Below are 20019 nucleotides of genomic sequence, written 5' to 3'. Positions count from 1 at the left end.
TAACCACTGATCTTTTTTACTATCTCTATAGTTTTGCCTTTTCCACAGTGTCATAGAGATGTAATTAGAGTTTGAGGCCTTCTCAGATTGGCTTCTTTCATGCATTTAAAGTTCCTCTGTGTCTTTCCATAGCTTGATAGCTCATTTCTTTTTAGTGCTGAATAATATTCCATGGTGTGGATATACCACTGTTTCTTTATCCATTTCCCTGCTGAAGGACATCTTAGTTGCTTCCAGGTTTTGGCAATTATGAATAAAGCTGCTGTAAATACTCATGTGCTGGCTTTTGTGGGGACGTAAGTTTTCATATCTTTTGGGTAAATACCAAGGAGTGTGATGGCTGTATCATAGGGTGAAAGTATGTTTAGTTTTGTAGGAAACTGTCAAACTGTCTTCTGTCTTCCAGTGCCAAACTATTTTGCATTCCCAACGGCAGTGAGTGTGAGTTCCCGTTGCTCCACATCCTCGCCAGCATTTGGTATTGTCAGTGTTCTGGATTTTGGCCGTTTTAGTGGGTGTGTAGTCACGTCTCATTGTTGCTTTAATTTACATTGTCCCAAAGACATATGGTGTGGCAAGACTGTTTTTTACACAGTGCTGACTTTTTGTCACTGGGGGCGTATGTCTTTCCAAAGAGAAAAGTAGTTTTACTGAAAATGAGAGCCAGAGCAGAGAATCTAGTCTTCCCCAATAACAGAAAGCCTTCCTGGTTCATGGCCTGTGTTGGGTCTTCTCAGCTGTTTTCTTTGGTTCAAAAGTCTCATAGGCAGCAACGTGGTTTTTCAGTGGAGCCCTGGTTTGGGTGTGCTTTTGTTGTTAAAAATATTGTGGAGACAGGGCAACCTTTGTTAATTAGTTGGTAGTATTGTGTTATTATCTTAATTATCTCTTAATTATCTCTTTCTGGTGTTCTTGGCCTTTCAAAAGGAAGTGTACTGTTGGGGTTCCTTCTGCCCAGATTTGAACTTATTCAAAAATGGGGTGAGGCTAGAAAAACATTTATCGTCCCGATTTCTTTGATCTCACTGTGGTTTTACATTTGCTTTCAGTTTCCTTTTGGTGTTCCTTTGTAGAATTTTATATTTTAAAAATATTTTAGAGGGTTCTTCAAAAAGTTACATGTAGAATTAATTACCATAGGACCCAGCAATTCCGCCCTAGGTAGTTATGTGAAAGAATTGAAAACAGGGACTCAAATCTTTACAAATGTTCATAGCAGCACTGTTTGTAGTACCCAAGTGGAAACAACCCAAATGTTCATTACAGATGAATGGATGAACAAAGTGTGGTATATCCATGCAATGGAATATTACTCAGCCAAATAAAGGAACGAATTACAGATGTTACAACGTGAAGAGACCTCAAAAACATTACGCTATAGGTAGAGGAAGCCAAACACAAAGGGCTAAATACGGTATGATTCCATTTATGTGAAATATCCAGAGTAGGCAAATCCGTAGAGATAGCCAGTGGGTGGTTGCCAAGGGTTGGAGGAAGGGAACATGGGGATTGACCACCTAATGGTATGAGTTTTCTTTTGGGGTGATGAAAATATCTTGGAACTAGGTAGAGGCAAGTGTACAGCATTTTGAATGTCCTAAATGCCCCTGAATTGAACACTTTACCTTAAATGGTTAATTTATGTTATGTAAATTTTGCCTCAAATAAAAAAAAAACTGTTTGGAGGGGCAGCCCACCTGTGTTCTTGCCAAGGGTGGGTTTTCTAGTGATACCACACAAGAGTGGTGCTCCAGTGAGGCCTTTAGCGGGGGCCCGACAAGGAGGCTCAGTCCTGTGGTCGCCGCTGCCCCAGCCCCCAGCTGCCAGCCCAGTGACCTGCTGGGATGGAGGCCCCGAGGGTTGCCTCCCCTCTCTCGGCCTCTTCCCTCTTCTGTAAAGCAGGCCTCACCTCACAGGATCACTACAAGAGTTAGGTAAGATAAGGGATAGGGGCGCCTGGGTGGCTCAGTCGTTAAGCGTCTGCCTTCGGCTCAGGTCATGATCCCAGGGTCCTGGGATCGAGCCCCACATCAGGCTCCCTGCTCGGCGGGAAGCCTGCTTCTCCCTCTCCCATTCCCCCTGCTTGTGTTCCCTCTCTCGCTGTGTCTCTCTCTGTCAAATAAATAAATAAAATCTTAAAAAAAAAAAAAAAAAAAAAGATAAGGGATAGAAAGTGCCTGGCACCCAGTAAGCACTTAATAGATATTAACTCTTCATTAATTTAATTAACTTCAGACATGGGGTCTGAAGAGCAGTTTCGGGTCTGGTTTTGTGTCTCCTTCTGTAGAAGGAGAGAATGATGTGGACTCAGGGATAGATGCAAAATGCTGGAAGCAGAGAAATGAGAGTTGACTCAAGCCGTCTAGGTTTCGGTTCGACTTTTGAGCAAAGGAGGGGAAAAATCCCGTTTCCTGGATTCTTTTTAGGAGTCCCCATAACCCCATGCAGCTGGCGAAGCTGGTGAAGGCTCACCTCCACCAGCTAAACAGGGAATGTTTGTGAAGCACTTCGAAAAGCACCCGGCCAGCCCCACGTGAGTTGTAGCAGCTTAGGGAGACAGCGCCGGGGCAGTACCCCCTGCCCACTTCCCTTCCTCGCCCCAGCTTCCTCAGACGTGAGCACTCGCTGGGCTGTGCCCGCCTCCAGTCTCTGCAGAGCATTGGGCCACTGGGTGCATCTTGGTAGGCCGAGGTTGGTGTTTCTGAGTCCTGCTTTCTTCCTCAGAAGGAGGGGCTGTAGTCATCCCTGGGCCCGGATGAACCTTCCAGCAGCGGACCTAAGGAGAGGCTCTCATCACTCAGCTGTAAGGGGTGGAGGGAACCGGGGACGGCTAGTCCGACTTTCACCAATGAAGAGATGCGGTTTTCCGCTCTCCTAGCATGAAACTGTGGCATGGAGATCTCTAATTTTAGGATATTACTCGATGGAAATGGGTACAGTGATCTCTCTCTAATTCTGTTCCCACTAAACATCTTTACTACACAATTAGCACCTTGTTATGTAGTGTTCTTTTCTGTTGTCCCTTCACAATTTAGTGGCCAAGTAATGTCAGCCCTGGTGTAGAAAGAAGAAAGATCGTTGGGCTTGGGGCCTGAAGAGCCGTGGCTTGGCAGCGTGTGAACAGGATTTCTACTTAGTTTTAATATTTAATCTGTTTAGCTCTCTTACTTCTTTTGGAACTGGCACCCCCCCCCCCGCCGCCCCTCCCCACCCCTCCCACCCCCTCGCCCCTCCTGGAGAACTGCTTCTCTGCTCTCCACTCTTGGGGCCTGCCGAGTGTCCTTCCTGACGGGTCCCCTGTGCCGTCACTGGACCGTTGATTGACCTGACTAGGCCAGTCAGGGCTCTCTCTGGGTTTTTTGTTTTTTTTTTGTAAAAGGGCAGAATTTATTTCGAGGCCCTGGGGGTCTCAGAGACTCCCAAGACAGTAATTGCAGCCATGTAATGGGATGTTAAAATGGGGCTTTTTCACAGAGCCTGGGACAGGGATATCCTATACCAAAGTGAACGCGAGGCAGCCTCCTCTGTGGAAAATACAAAGGAAAAGCACAGAACTGGGTTTACCACTTTTGGACCCCTCAGCCAGATCAAAGATTTGGGGGGTGGGGTCAGACTGTGGAGAGGGGAGAGGATTTAATGGAGAGATGTCTTTGGAGAAGCTGCCATCTGTCCCTTTGTACCCGCCACCCAGCGTAGGGCTAAGGACGACAGAGAGGCCTAGTGGGTATCATCATTTCAAGCCCATCGCCCGGAAGTTTGCATTTGGAGGCCCAAGAGCCTTTCTGTCTGAGGTGGTGAGGCCGGAATGGGGGTCTGGAACTCTGGTGGCCCTGGTTTCCTGTCTGGAGGAGAAAGCTGGCCTGCCAGAGGGCCTGAGGAAGCCGCAGGCAGAGAGAAGCAGAGAGAGGGACTGTGTTCATCTGGGAGCCCGCAGCTGCCTGACCGCCCCTCCTGTGGTAAAGTTTCTCTTTGGCCGTGGCTCACTGGAGGTGCTTTGTTGAGTTGCTTATAACCAAGCATCCCAGTTAATAGAACTGTGGTCCTCAGCAACCACTGAGCTTCTCTTAAGAGGCTCATCTTCTTTCTCATGTACAATGGTAACAATAATCGACTCACACTTACTGGAATGTTCAGATGAAATAACACACCTGTGAAAACTTTGGGGGGAATCATAACATAGGAGGCAGGGAAGCTGTGACAAGCTTTGTGATTATTTTATTAACTCTTTGACACTAATGACTTGATTGTTCTGAATGCTGTTTGTTTCTTCGTTTAGCTTAAACATTCTTTTAGAAACAAATGATGTCATTAGCCTGTTCCATTTTTTTTTTTAAGATTTATTTATTTATTTGAGAGAGCACCAGCATGAGCGGGAGGGGCAGAGGGAGAAGGAAAGAGAGAATCTCAAGCAGACTCCACGCCCAGCATGGGGCTCGACCTCACGACCCTGAGATCATGACCCGAGCTGAAACCAAGAGTCAACTAACTTTACCACCCAGGTGCCCACATGTTCCTTTTTTTTAATCACAGAATTAAAACAACCTTGACCTGACTTAGCTATTCGTAAGCAAATGGATCTTGATAAATTGGGGCCTTTTCAAGACTAAAAAAAGCTTTCTCTGAGGTGAGCTCTAATTATGTCTTGCTGAGTACCGTGTATGGACTCCATATCAGATGGCTTGTTCCCCACGCTTCCGTGCTAGAGAAACTTGTGCTGAAATTCTAGAGTGATTGCACATTTATTTGGCTTTGACGTTAAGTAGCCTTGGGTTTGAATCCTCATGTTGCCACTAACTAGCCTATGTTGTTGCCTTTGAGCCTCAATCTTGTCATCTGTAAAATGGGAATAATAAACCCAACCCTGCAGATTGAGAATTATAGGAGATGATGTATTTAAAGTCCTTGGCCATGTCTTGCATGTGGTAGTTGCTGAATAAATGCAGCTATTACTATTAAAAATGATAGTTTTATTAACAGTTGCAACCAAAGGGGGTGGGACTAGAAAATATGAATCTGAATTTGGCATTTAATGACAAAATCAAATCATCAGGGAGGCATCCCCAGAAGGCCTAGAGCTGATGGAAAGAAGAGGCAAGAGAAGTGATGTAAAGAACTAAGCATTTAGGGTCATCTTTGGAAGAAGCCAAATGATCCATACACATTATGCGTCCTTCTCCCTGTTTTATTTTTTCCTTTGTCTTCCTGATTCCATCCAAGACCCGCTTTGTATTTCTGGTCATGATGGTGAAGATCCATGCCCATAGCACATTCCAGAGTTTAACATTTCCTTGAAGACTCATTTTCTCTGTGAACAGTTGGCTTTTTGTTGACCCACACCCTTCAGTGATCAGAATTCTCCTAGCAGAGTCTGCCTTCCCCCCCTCCCATTTTCTCTACCTTATCTTAGTTTCTTGCAATGTAGGTGGCCTTTTCGGGGATTTTATCATGTGGAATCATGGGCATTCGTTCAGCAGATGTTTGTTGAACACCTACTACAGGCAGCGGGCCGGGCAGTGTGCTAGGGAGGCCTGGGGAGTAGAAAGATGGATGAGACACGGTGGTCCCTGCCGCGAGGTGGCTCGCTTAGTAGAGAAAACAGATGGGCAGATGGACTCTAATTAAATGTGATTAGTACTTTATGTTGGTCAGATAAGGAAAGACATTTGGCAGGAGCCCCAAGTCCCCAAACCCTCCGTCAACCACTGGCTGCTCGGATCCTGAAGCCTGTCCACCTCCCTGAGCACAGTTGGCGCAGAGGCTTTCTTTATTAGCATCTGCAGTCCTGATGTGAAATTTCTCTGCATGGGTCCCTGCTCGGCGAAGTATTTCGGTGAGGGTTCCTTTGGCCACCGCCACCCAAATCCTCCTCCAGGCACAGAAAGTCTAGATGGAAAGAGAACGTCTAGACCCACAAGTCTGATCTCTTCCTGTCCTCCCACAGACTTACACCTGCACCCCACCCAGGCTTCCCTGTCTCAGAAATGGCACCATCATCAACCCTGAGGCCTGAGAGCCCCTGTGCCACCTCCCTCTGTCTCACTCATCTGTCTTGAGTAGTCACCAAGTCCCCTTAGTTCTGTCTCCTCCTTCTCCACTGCCACCACCCCAGCCTGAGCCGCCAACTCCAACTGGGGCTCCTGACTCCAGTTACTGGTTACTGGGTTCTGAAAGTAAATTAGAGGTCTTTACCACCCAAGAAAGAAAGAAAGAGAGAGAGAGAGAGAGAGGAAGGAAGGAAGGAAGGAGGGAAGGAGGGGAAGGAGGGAAGGAAGGAGGAAGGAGGGAGGGAAGGAGGGAAATGGAAACCATTAGAGTGGAGTGCATGTGATAAGGTTGAGTTTTATTTTGTGAAACATGTATAGTAATAGGTGTACAGAAAAAGGTGACTAAAGTTGTTAAGGCTTTTACATATGTTAACTAATTTATCCCCCACAACAGCCTGCGCGGGAGGCATCATTATTATTATTCCTGTTTTTCAGATGAGGAAACAGGCTCAGGGAAGTTGAGAAACTGGCCGACGGTCACAGAGAATGTCAGGGTTCCAGCCCAGGCTGGCCTGCCTTGTGTGTGTGTGTGTGTGTGTGTGTGTGTGTGTGTGTGTGTGGACTGGGTTGCAGAATAAAGTGTCTTTCTTATTCTGTAAGTTATGATAAAAAAGACATTGGAAAGTTTCTGTTTGACAGACATCTGTACTTTCACTCTGAGCTGGAGCTACAATAAATTACTTTTTATGATGCAAACTGGATGATGCTTCTCTCTGGCAGGGTCGCATGCTCTTAGGAGAGAGCCAGTCTGTGTTCTCACAAGGCCTGTGCAGCCTGGCCCCTGCTGGCCTCTTGAGCCTTATAGCTCTTTCTGTCTCATGGGATTTGAGACCCCTGGGGCCTCTGCATGTGTTCACCTGACCTCTCGGACTCAGTCAGGCCCTTCATGACCTGCCCCCTTGCACCCTGGACTGCAAGTTCACAGCACTTACTACGTCCATAAAGAAACAGTTCTCGTTCGCTACGTGTCTCTCTGGCACAGGGTCACCTAGGACTGGCTCACGTCCCCAGTCCCGAGGGCAGGATCTGGCATGTCAATTGGTGGATGCTTACTGGGTGTTCTATTAGCTATGGATGGTAGAGAAAGACAGGGCTCTCATTTTTGGCTGCATTGAGTATATCTATCAAAATATTCCTTACTCTCTTTTTCTTGTCTAACCTTTCTAGAAATCATTTGTTTAATTGGCCGTGTTTATTTCTGTAGATGGTTCAGAATCTTTTGAGTGGATTTTTTATTTGTTTAAGATTATCTTTTATTTTCTTTGAAGATTCTACTTACTTGAGAGAGAGAGAGTGCAAGAGAGCACAAGCAGGGGGAGGGGCAGAGGGAGAAGCGGGCTCCCTGCTGAGCAGGGAGCTTGACCTGGGGCTTGATCCCAGGACCCCGGGGTCATGACTGGAGCCGGAGGCAGACGCTCAAGCGACTGAGCCACTCAGGTGCCCTAAGATTATCTTGTAATCTAGTGGATTCCCAATGTTCTGTTCTAACTGGATGAAGAGCTGCTGGCGCATATCTGCGGGCGGGCCCTGCAATCCCTGTGGGGATGGGCAGCGTGGTCTTGTGAAAGAGTTCTAGACCCCCGGGTCAAGAGATAGAGGCCTTGGCTACACCGCTTCTTGGCAATTCAGCCATAGGACTGCATCGTGGTTCATAAAATGGGGGTGATGACAGCATACCCACTCCCAACCGGGCTGATCATGGTGGTCCGAGGAGAGAAACTGTGTGAAAGGTACATGACGTAGCAGTGTTGGCTGTTCGGGAAGGTGGTTTGGCTTTTTTCCTCCCTTCTTACTTGGATATCCTTGTGCTTGACAGTGTTCCTCTGTTATTGGCGAGACCCTGCAGGCTCAGTGGTATCAGGCCCAGCCAAGGTCAAGGGCAATTCTCTCATCTGTTGAATGAATGTAGCCTGGGCCACAGCCATTCAAATTCTTTCTCTGGGTTTATATACTGGTGATTTTTTAAACCTTGATATTTGACCTTGGGGACTCTGTGGCTGAGATGAGTGCAATGGCAGCTCTGCATTCCGCTTTGGCCCTGATCATAACTACAGAGATAATAATTACAGCTTTGGTTGAGTGAGCATCTGCCCTTTGCCCGATGTGTGCTCAGAGGGTCTGTGATGCGTTACTTCTCCTCTCACCCACTTCGGAAAGTAGGTGGCAGGCTCCTCATTTTGCAGAAGAGGAAACTGAGGTCCACTGAGTTCAAGAAACTTGCCAAGATCTTCTAGTTGGAGTTCTGTATAGGACACCATTCTCATTTTAGTTACAACTACCCTATTACCTTCCCCCCCCACCCCTTAACTTAGTAGTGACTGTAAGCTCCTTGAGGGCAATTTTGACTAGCTGTGTTTTGTCTGTTTTCTATGGTCTGTGCTCTGGATTGGTGTAACCCAGGTTTTCCTGGGTGAGCCACTTGCTCGAGAGGCCTGGTTGTCTAGGCCAGCCTCCCCATCCCTGTGGCGGGCGCTGCAGGGCTCTGTTTGGCTCTGGGCTGCTTCCTGCCCCATCTGTTCCTGCCCCCCTGTGGTGAAGTGCACACTCCAGAAAGAGGAGCTGATTTCCCCTCTTGCCTACTTCTTTTTATGTCTCAGTGCTTCTGTTTGTCTTCTCTGGGCTGCATTCATTTCCCCCTCTTCACTGCTACAGTTTATTGCTCTTTGCTGGCTCCTTTATTTTCTAAACTTGCCTGAAATGCATCTTGATTTTGGCATCTTTAGATGTTTAGAGCCTTGCACTTTGTTACCAATGATTTCCCTCATTTTGCGGAATTCCATTTGGTTGCAAGTCTGTTTTGCAAGACTCTGCTTCTTTCCTTTCCATCATTAAATTTTGATATTTTTCTGTTCCTGCTTTCTTACAGAAACTTGTCTTTCACTTTTTAGATTGTCAGCATGGACCTTCAATGTGCTACAGTTTGACTTCCCATCAGACTGACTTGTTTTTGGAATTGCGTGTTCATGGAGTAGAGGGACCCTTTACAGTGTCCCTGCTGTTTCTAGAAGGCAAATCTGTCCAGATCATTTTGGTATTCTACACTGTTCACTGGCTCTTGTAAGATCAGCTTGGAGCACCTCATCACTGTGTGGGACACCCTACGTGTCCTTCCCTGCCTCCTCTTCACCTGCACCCCACACGCCATGCTTCCCTGCTCCCCATAAACAAGACCAGCAGTTCTCAAACTTTTTGTTTCAGAATGCCTTTATAAATTCTTTTTTTAAAGATTTTATTTATTTACTTGAGAGAGGGAGCGAGAGAGAGCACAGAGGGAGAGAGAGAGATCACAGAGGGGGAGAAGGAGAGGCAGGCTCCCCGCTGAGCAGGGAGCCCGATGCGGGACTCGATCCCAGGACCCTGAGATCATGACAGGAGCCGAAGGCAGACCCTTAACCAACTGAGCCACCCAGGCACCTTGCCTTTAAAAATTCTTAAAAATTAATGAGTTCCCCAGAGAACTTCCAATTATGTGGATCATATCTAGCAATCTTTACTATATTTGAAATTGAAATGGAAAAGGTTTAAAAATACTTATTAAAGTAGCTTACCTATAGCAGTAATAAACCTATTACTTATAACATAAATAACATTTTTAATGAAAAATAACAATTTCTAAGATACAAACACTTAATGGGAAGAGTGACATTGTTTCACATTTGTCCAGATCTCTTTGATGTCTGCTTTCACTGCAGACAGATGGATTCTCATAAATGCTTCTGCATTCGTTCTGTTGCAATATGTTGCATTGGTTGAACTGTATGAAGATAATACAGCCTTACACAGATATGTAGTTGGAGAAGGGAGGAGTATTTTAATAACCTTTTCAGTTAATTGTGGGTAGTCTTTGAAACTACAACAGAGCTTGAGAAGTGGTAGTTTTTTTTTTTTTAAAGATTATTTATTTATTTGACAGAGCGAGAGCGAGAGCGCACAAGCAGGGGGAGCAGCAGAGGAAGTGGGAGAAGCAGGCTTCCCCCTGAGCAGGGAACCCGATGCGGGTCTCGATCCCAGGACCCTGAGATCATGACCTGAGCCGAAGGCAGACGCTTAACCCACTGAGCCACCAAGGTGCCCCCAAGTGGTAGTTTTCTAAAGGTTTGTTGTAAACGAGAATCTGAAACCTCATCAATGGACTTTTCGTACTTTGTTCCATTAAAATCTATTGGTCCACCTTGCACTTTGGAAGGATCTTTTATGCATTTTGAAACATCACACATGAGCCATTTGGAAAAGAGCACTTTTGTTAATGTTACTACCCCTCTCGTCTGAAAAGTCCAAGTATATTGGGATGCTCCACAGCTCATGGTGGCTAATGCAGGTTTTTCAAAATTTACGTTTTTGCTTGAAAGCTCAATTTTTTTTTTTTAGCAACAAATATCAGTTTTTCTTGACATCACCAGCTTACTTTATTCATTTTTGAGAAAATTTCCACAAATACCCGAGTCGGAATAACCCACAGTTTTTCTGTCATTCTTCCAAGTAGAAATGGTGTTGCATGAAGAGGAGCGGCTAATGCAGCTCGAGGCTGCGTCGCCCAAGTGCTGTTCCTTCCCGACCGTCACACAGCGGCTGGCAGCGGAAGTGCTTAATGAGAGCTTCAGGTTTTGTCAGATGGGATATTAAAAAGATGTGTACTTGGGACACCTGCGTGGCTCTCTCGTTAAGCGTCTGCCTTCGGCTTAGGTCATAGTCCCAGGGTCCTGGATCGAGCCCCGCATTGGGCTCCCTGCTCAGCGGGGAGCCTGCTTCTCCCTCCCCCTCTGACCCTCCCCCTGCTCATGTTCTCTCTCTCTCTCTCTCTCTCACACTCGCTCTCTCAAATAAATAAATAAAATCTAAAAAAAAAAAAAGATGTGTACTTAAGGGTTGATATGTAATGCAATGAATATTTTTTACTGCATCAAGGACGTTCTTAGGTGAAATTGACTTTTTTTTTTAAATGGTGAGTGCATGGCCTTGGGGAATACAGTGACAACTAATATAGTCACATGCCATTCCTTGATTCTCTCGAAGGCACCAGCAATGTTCCCCCGCGTTGCCTTTGCACCATCACTGCATATGTCAACACAGGTGAAGGTAGCTTTGACCTTGCAGTAGCCACCGAGAGGGTCTGGGACCATACTTTGAGAACAACATTGTCTTCATTTATCCACACACACTGGACTCTTGCTTCGCACATGCCGGGAACACTTGTCCTCACCAGCTCTCCCTCCTCGTGTGCCAGTGTGTAGACACACACACATACATACACAGGGGCTTTTATGTATAGTGGTTTTACTGATCATATGTTCTCAGATCTCTTCCAGTGGACTGTGAGCCAGGTTTCATGTTTGTCTTGGTGGCATATAGCGCCTAAGGACTGTTCCTATTAAATGCTAACTTGTTCAGTGTTGGCTCTTTTCATCGTAATCATATCATTATTGCAAGGGCTTAATACATGTTTTTTGAACCAATGAGGAGTTTGGGTTAGCATTTTTCCGGAATTTCCTTAGAACACTGGTTCTCCGTGATGTCAGTAAGTGTTAAGCAGGAGGGGCATCTGTGCTTAACTAGATTTGAAGATGTTCAGCAGGTTTTGAATGGAAGATCCTTCACCATATAATGTGCATTAGGAATCTTGAAGGGGGGTGGGAGGCTACAGAATGTGGTATTTCCCAAGTTGAATGGCATGGGAACCTCCTTTTCTTGGTGTATCTCATAGAATTAGGTTTTTTGGGATCTCCCTTGGGAAACAATTGTGTAGCCTGGCTTTTCCACTTTTACAGATGAGGAAACGTTACCTGTGTTCATTTGTGCATGGATTTATATCTCAGATATTTTATGAGTCCCTCCTAAGGTTAGGTGCTAGTAGATTTAAGCAGGCAATGCAAGCAAAAAAAAAAAAAAAAAAAAGATTTGGAGAAAATGCTAATAAACCACTTGTATAGAGTAGATGGTCAAGTGGGAGATTCAAGTATGCATCAGCTGATCACCCGAAACTACAAGTGTTCTGTCAGTGGTATGTAGGAAGGTACGCAGTGCTAAACCATTTGCTTTCTGTTTTTCCCAATTTCAAGGCTCTGCCTGGTCTGTTTAGGTATTCCTCGCAATACTTTGTCACTGCCATTTACCTGTGATCCAAACGGCTGATGAAGATCATTAAGCTGTGGGTGATTTGCCCAATCACTTCATCTGAGAGGGGAGTGTGTCAGAGATAAGATCTTTCAGAATGTGAGCCAGCCTCCACTTAGTGCTTCGCACATAGTAGGTGTGTGTCTGTATCGATTGGCTGAGCAAAGAATGAATAAAAGTGTGCTCTGAAAAATCTGAGGCTAAAGCACACACCACACTGTGGTCTCATCAGCCCAGTGCCCGAACTCGCTGCACTGTACGGGGTGGGCTGAATAAAGCCTCCTAACTCGCTTTTCACGCCCCCACTGCTCCGACCTGGTTCATTCTGGAGGCGACCGGTGATCTTCCCTTCTCTTCCACTCAAAACAAAACACACAACACACCCTACCTTCTGTTTGGATCCAGTAATGCCCATACATGGGCGAAGGCAATGTCAGTACACTCTGCATGAATATATTTCATCAAAGGGCATGATGTCGCTATGGCAAAATTGGCCTTTGGGCTTCTGCCGGCCTGTACAGATGACAGTGGGAGGGTTTTGTATCAGAATAGCCTTGGAGTCAGGACTTCGCTAAGAAGATTAACCTAGTGTTTAATTTGATGTTTCATTCTGTGAAGTCACCTACAGAGAAATCAAACATTTACATGTTTGTTAACCAGTGCTTTTGGTTCTTGGCACGTGGCCCGCACCGCTTTGGGCTGGATGAGCTCTGGGAGTGCGCAGACATCTCCCTTTGCCCCTCTCCCCACACCCCCTCATCTGGATAGACAGGCAGGAAAACATTTACCAGCTCCAATTATCCTTTTGTTTCAAAGCCTGAAACTTTTTCAGCCACATCATGTTCCTGCCAGAGTCTGAAAATTAATAGGCTTTAGAGAATCCGAGGGTTGAGCGGAGTCACTTTGAGAACGGCATGCATCTGGATGCCTGATTTTTCAGGTGTTGCTCTGAGACTGAATTCAGAAATCTTCTTCTTGGGGAGTTTTGGCCCTCTTGATTTCTAATTTTTGTGATTGAGTTAGAGTTGTGGGAATATCATGAGTTGCTAATTTTTTAAAAAATAATTTTCTTCCCTTTGTAAAAGTAATTCACACTAATTGTAGAAACCTGGAAAAATATCAAAAGGCATAATGCCGAAAATTACCCATCATTCTAGCACTCAGAGATAATCACTACAAATCATTTTGTTGTATTTGCATGCATTGTTGTATGCATAATTAAGATCATTGTGGGTGGCGCCTGGGTGGCTCAGTCGTTGGGCGTCTGCCTTCAGCTCAGGTCATGATCCCAGGGTCCTGGGATCGAGCCCCGCATTGGGCTCCCTGCTCTGCGGAAGGCCTGCTTCTCCTTCTGCTGCTCCCCTTGCTTGTGTTCCCTCTCTCCCTGCCTCTCTCTCTGTCAAATAACTAAATAAAATCTTAAAAAACAAAAAACAAAAAACAAACAAAAAAACCCAAAAAGATCATTGTGTTTAAATTTCGATTTCTACGTTTCCTATTTCGCACAAGAATATTTTCCACTGACAGCAATGCAGCATAGGGGCTTATGTTAGTTTCCGGGGGCTGCTGTAACAAATTTCCACACATGGGGAGGCTTAAAACAACAGAAATGGATTTTCTCACCGGTCTGGAGACTGGAAGTTCCAGTCAAGGTATAGGCAGGGCTGTGCTTTCTCTGGAGGCTCTAGGGAGAAGCCACCCCTTGTCCCCCCCTAGCTTCCAGGGGCTGCTGGCCTTCCTTTACATGCGGCCTCATCTCTCCCATATCTGCCTCTGTTCTTACGAGTGTGCGCGTGCGCGTGCGCGTAATCTCTGCCTCTCTCACGAGGACACAGGTGAGGCCTCTAGGGTGCACCCAGATAATCAAGGATCTCTCTTCATCTTAAAATTTTTACCTTTTTTTTTTTAAGTTTTGTTTAAGATTTATTTATTTATTTGAGAGAGCATACGCCTGCGCAGGGGAGAAGAGCAGAGTCTTAAGCAGACTCTGCGCTGATCATGGAGCCCCCTGCGGGCCTTGATCTCACCTCCTTGAGATCACGACCTGAGCCGAAACCAAGAGTCGGACGCTTAGCCAGCTGCACCACTCAGGCGCTCTAGAGATGCTTATCTTAATCACATCTGCAGAGACCCACTTTCTGTATAAGGTAACACGGACAGGTTCCAGGGTTGGGTCATGTCTTTGGGGCCAGTTTTTAGCCTGCCACCGGGCTGAAGAGCGTGGAATTTGGAGCCAGACTGGGTGGGCTCAAACCCCAGTGCTGTCTCCTACTAGCAGGATGACTTTGGGCAAGTGTCTTAACTCTTGCTGCCTCCGTTTTCTGATCTGTAAAGTGGGAATAATAAGCTTAGGATAGTGCCTGGCCCATGTAAGGATTAGCTGTTATTTTGTAATTGTTATTTTCATTAAAAATCCTTTGTAAAGTGTCATAATGGCTGCATAAAACCGTATTTGTGGATATACCATAATTTATCGCATCATTTCCTTTTGTTGGCTTTTAAGTTTATTTCCAGTTTTTTATCTCATGGATAACACTGCTGTGGATACCTTTGAGCATTAAGTTTTGTCCCCACTCATGATTCATTCTCTAATACAGGGTTCTGAAAATGGAATTACAATGTCAAAGGGTATGTACGATGTAAGCTACTTAATAAGAATTTGCCAAATTGCTTTCCAGAAAGATTGTGCCTGTTATATAACTCCTACTAGTAGCTGAATGATGAGAGTGCCTGTTTTACTGTGGCCATACCTGCATTGAGTGTTATTATTTTAAACATTCTCAGCTACTTTTGACATCATCTGCCCTTTAAGGCTGACGTGTAACATAGCAAAGCGACTCAACATAGTGATTCCTTTGGCAAGGTGTATTCTCACAAGGCAAGAAAATTTCAAGTGAAATGATATCCTTGATTTGTCCGGTCTCCAAGTGCTTTCTCCATTTTGTTATGAAGCCTGAGTGTTTTTGAGGTTACAGGGAGGGGTACTGGAGAGAGGACATGTGAGTGGCAGGACAGTGCTAGGTATACAAGGATTTTAGTAAAATAGTCTTACTTCTGTTCTCAAACTCAGACGTTGAAAACTCTGAGCATTGAAAACTCTGAAAACACTTCAACGGAAAACAGATCAATTTAACTACTTTATAACCAAGGCTGCTTGAGGGATAGAAGGATGGGGTGGGGGGGGGCGGCACCTGCATTGCTTGCCAAAGAAGGTGGGAGACCAGCTTGGGACAGGCTGAGGGAAAGTCTGCACCTATTCTTTGTACCCCTACCACCTGTTAACCTTTCCTTTCCTGGGGGGTGCCCATTGCAATCTGATCTTGTCCAGCCCAGGCTCCAGGGCTGCAGAGGTGGAGCAGGGGTCCTAGCTGTGTGAAAGACAGGGTAGTGGTCCTTTTCCCCCCGGTGGTGCTCTGATATGGATGCACAGTGCATACCCGGTACAACTGGTCACACAAAAATTGGGCAATATCCGTATCAGTTATCGTGGGCTAAATGGTTGCCCCAAAGACATGTCCCAATAATGTTACCTTATTTAGAGAAAGGGTCTTTTAGATGTGATTAAGATAAGGATTTTGATGTGAGATCATCTTGGATTATCCAGGTGAGCCTTCAGTGCCATCACAAGTGTCCTTAAAGAGAGAGGAAGAGGGAGATGTCACACGCACAGAGAAGGCAGTGAAGTGGAGGAGAGATGTGGCCACAAGCCAAGGAGTGCCGATAGCTGGAAAAGGCAAGGCGCGCCTTCTCCAGAGCCTCTGCAGGGATCATGGCCCCTGCCTACACTATGATTTCAGGCTTCTGGACCCGAGAACTGTGAGAGACTAGATTTGTGTTGTTTTGTGCCACGTAGCTTGTGATAATTTGTTATGGCAGCTACAGGAAACTCACATACGCTTCGTTGGACAAGACTGTTCTGCTGATCGCGTGTGTGCTGGGCTGTGTGGCAATCTTACGTGCTATAACAGCTTCTCCGTTTCTCTTAATTTCTGTGCTTATCTTGTTGTGAACCAGCAGTGAAGAGTTGGGTGGATGACCACCTTTGAGTACCAGTGGTCTAGTCTCCCTTATTTTATGGATGAGGAGACCGAGGCCCAGAGCGGAGGCAGTAGGACTGACATTAGAGCAGGTGCCTCTGCTGCTCAGAGTGGAGAGACAGGAGCTGGTACCAGCCTCTTGGGGACCAGGCCTAGAGTGAGCAGACTGGAGTGCTGCCCTTCAGCCTGTCCTGCAGGTCAGCTGGTGTCCCTGGGGCTATTCTGTGACTGGCTAAGTGAAAGCCCGTGGAGCACAGGGCTGCTTAGAAGGCCCAGAAGCCAGGGGAATCTTGTAAAGCCTGATAGCCACCAGCAGCAGGCAAGGGATCCTGTCAAGGCTGAAGGTCCTGGCTTGCTCTTGACTTCATTTCCAGCTGACTGCTTCGGTCTCTGTGGTTTGGGTCATCCTTTCCCTCTGCAGCCCAATTTTAACTTTCTACATTTTCTGAGTGGTAATTATCTCTTAGAGGATATGGGATTCAATGACAATCATCTTGACTCTTATGCTGCTGGAATAAAGCCCATCCAGCTTCATTTGGCATTCAGGGCTCCTGAAGAACCTTCCCCTTTCCATCCCTCCCTCTTACCCCTCCCTTTCACACACCTTTATCTCTGAACTTCACCAAAATCATTGCTCCCTGGTAGGGGGGGATTGAAGAGGTTAGTTTCGTGAAGCCCTACAGTGGGTGAGTTCATGGTTGACCAACTCAAGAACCAATGGAAAAATATGGCAAGAGGATGGTAGGCATACATCTCTGAAGCTCTCAGGAAAAAAAAAAAAAAGTGGATATTTACTAAAATAGACCATAAAAGCAGCACAAATAGCCTTGTCAGTCACTAGTATGTCAGCTAAGTCATCTGGTCTACCACCCAGCCCAAGATGAGCCACCAGATGACTGTAGCCACATATGTCAACCAGGCAAGACCAGAGAAAAACCACCTGGCTGAGCCCAGCACTAATTGTTGACCCACCAAACCATGAATAAATAAAATGTTTATTGTTTTAGACAGAAAAAAACCCCACAGTAAATCAATCTTCAAATTATTACACTTCTTATTTTACTGGAGATGGGCAGTATATAGTTAATTATTCCCTGTTTGCTATAGATACTTATCAGAGTCTGCTACCTTTGTATTTTCAATGAAATTCTTATTTGCTTTGTTTTGTTATGGATAATGCCCGTATGAAGAGCCCCTTCCCCCCAATATCTGGGCCTCCATCTTAATGTCTAATACTGTTGGGATTTTAGGAATTACCTGTTGGGTCTACCCTCTGGGTCTTACACATCCTCCTATCCTTGTCTCTCAGATGTTATGGGACAGTTGTTGAGAGCCCCGGGTCACTTTCTCCCATCTTCTTTCATTTTTCCCAAGGCTTTGTTCCGGAAGCCTCTCCTTCTTCACCCTCTACTTCTGCTCTTTTCTAGTCCCAACCCTGGATCTCTTATTAAGGCAGTGACTCTTGGTTGCAAGGAACCGCAGTGCTCTCGGGCCAGCTCACTTAGCGGAGGGTTTGTTGTAGGAATCTCAGGAATGCAGGGAGCAAAGCTTGACCAGTCTACTGGGAAGTGGAGCGGGAAGGCCCCTTAACTCAGGGGCTGTACTGTGCATGGTCCTGCTCACCTCCTCTGTGTGCATGTGTGTGTCTTTCTCTGAATAAGGGCCCACCACTGCTTCCCTAAGTTTGCCCGTCTTCATCCTCAAATGAGGGAGGTTGGGAGCGAGGCACTGTCCATCTCCAAGCTAACCAGTTTGGGGAGGGAAGCCATGGGACTGCCCGCTCAGCATGGACTGGGGGGAGTGTCACCAAAAAAGGGGTCTGGGGAGGGGTAGTTCCCCGAAACCTATTACACCTCTTATTCTGATTTCTCAACAGGAGTAACTCAAGTCACCTTTACTGGAAATCAGTTGGCTGAAGTACTGAAACTGCAGTTCTTGAAGTTGAAGAAAAGGTAAACGGAAGTAAATTTGTACCTACTAAAATTTCTTCAAAGGGAAGCCAGTGTTTGAGGCGAGATTACCGTTCCTGGCATTCCTCAAACATGCCCAGTCCTGTATGTACTCTTTTCCCCTCCTCTCTGCCTGGCCAGGTTCCTGTTGATCCCTGAAGGTCTTTACTTCCCTGGAAATCAAGCCTTTTATATATTTGTTTTTTAAAGATTTATTTAGAGAGTGTGAGGGGTGGGGGGCAGAGGTAGGATGACTCCCCGCTGAGTGCGGAGCCAGACCCAGGGCTCGGCTCCATCTCATGACCCTGAGACTGTTGCAGGGTTCTTGTCTCACGGGCAAAAGGGTGAAGTGAAGTGAAAGTTGATTAAGTGAAGGTGAGAACAGAAAGGAAAGGAAAGGAGCTCTCTAGAGTGAGAGGGGTCCCGAACGGGTTGCCACTGAGGACTTTTATGGTGGGTCTTTTATAGAAAACTGACAAGGGAACTTGGTAAATATTTTGTCTAAAACATTTAAGACAAACAAGGTAGATTTGTAAATATTAGGAAAATATCTCGTCTATATTTAGAACAAACAAGGCAGAGTTGTTAATGTTCCCTTCTCTCTGGTTAATATCTTGTCTATAACATTTCTCCACATCTGGGATTTCTGTGAGCCTGGTCACATGGCCCTCTACCTGTCTGTCCCTCCCTCGCCTTGCCCGTCCCTCACTCAAGACTATGACTTGAGCTGAAATCAAGAGTTGGAGGCTTCACTGACTGAGCCACCCAGATGTCCTGGAAATCCAGCCTTTTTATTCCCTCCTGGCCGATAGTGACTTTTCCTGCTTTGGAACCCCCGTAATACTATCTCCTTCTCACTGACATGTATCGTAATGAGCTTGACATGATGCCCCACCCCTGGTCGTTCTTCTGCCAAGGCTCCTTCTCTGTGAACCTTCCCTCGTCACCATCGTGGTATTTCCACCCTTGATTGTAGTTGCCTGTTTACATGTTTTCCATAATAAGCTCCTCTAGGGCATATCTGAATGTGCCTGGATGCCCCATAAACATGTATTGGATGAACAGAGCATCAGTCTTCCCCACTAGACAGTCAGCTCCTGTATGAGTTCACTTTGTCCTTCTAGCACTCCGCCATTTACTATCATTCTCAAATCGATTCTGGTCTTTAAGCATTCATCAGAAATTGCCGATCTCTGGATGTCCTTTGTATTTGGGCTGTTGGTGAAATGAAGCTAATAGCAAGGCTTTTCTATCTGACTTTTATTTTTTTATGGGCAATATGGGCCCATGTTAAGAGCAATAATCCAGCAACTGAAAGGGAAGGGAGGTGACCGGCAAATCAGAACAGCAGTGACTGGGAACGTGGCCTCCCCATGGCCGGAGTTGAATGGGGGTTGTGGGAGGTGGGGTTTTGGGTTGTGGGAGGTGGGGTTTTGGTCACACTGTGGTTGTGGCCCCTCCTGTCTGCTGGACGGCAGACCCCCTTCTCCATCCATCTGCATGATCTTCTGAGCTGCTCCAGTCAACAGACCCCTGCGTCTTCACCCACCTCCCTACTCCAAACCTTTTTGCTTTTGAGAAAAGGTTCCTTTTCTCAAACTGTGTACTGCACTGCTAAATATCCCAAAGAAGTTTCTTACTGATCTTCCCAGTTTCGTTGGTCACCATCCACTGAGAGTCCTTGTTGTAACCTTTCCTACCTCCCAGTAACCAGTAGGTGTCTCTTACCTTTGCATTTTGTCCACCTTTGCAGGATGCTTCTACACACATCACCAGCTTGTGTTCTCCTGCCAATCCTAGAAAACAGGCAGTCAGGCTCAGAGCAATTAGATGTCTTACTTGAGGTCATGTCACCAGCGTGAATGGAGTTCAGCTTTT

General features: G+C 46.0%; 1 protein-coding gene across 5 annotated transcripts in view; it reads left to right on the top strand.

Moving 5' to 3' along the window:
• SMCO4 (single-pass membrane protein with coiled-coil domains 4) overlaps positions 1 to 20019 on the top strand; it is a 71074-nt gene that overhangs the window by 21742 nt on the left and 29313 nt on the right. For 4 of the 5 annotated variants that reach the window (XM_036121590.2, XM_078058688.1, XM_078058689.1 and 1 more), the window contains one exon: positions 18069 to 18144. The gene's annotated coding sequence lies outside the window, so the exon portion shown is untranslated. Of the gene's footprint in view, positions 1 to 15793; positions 15972 to 18068; positions 18145 to 20019 lie in introns of those variants that run through there. The other variant, XM_078058690.1, reaches the window with a different exon arrangement.

This window comes from Halichoerus grypus, chromosome 11 (assembly GCF_964656455.1).
Source record: "Halichoerus grypus chromosome 11, mHalGry1.hap1.1, whole genome shotgun sequence".
NCBI lineage: Eukaryota > Metazoa > Chordata > Mammalia > Carnivora > Phocidae > Halichoerus > Halichoerus grypus.
The sequence above is the reverse complement of the archived record's forward strand: the minus strand, read 5'-3'. Positions and strand labels throughout refer to the sequence as shown.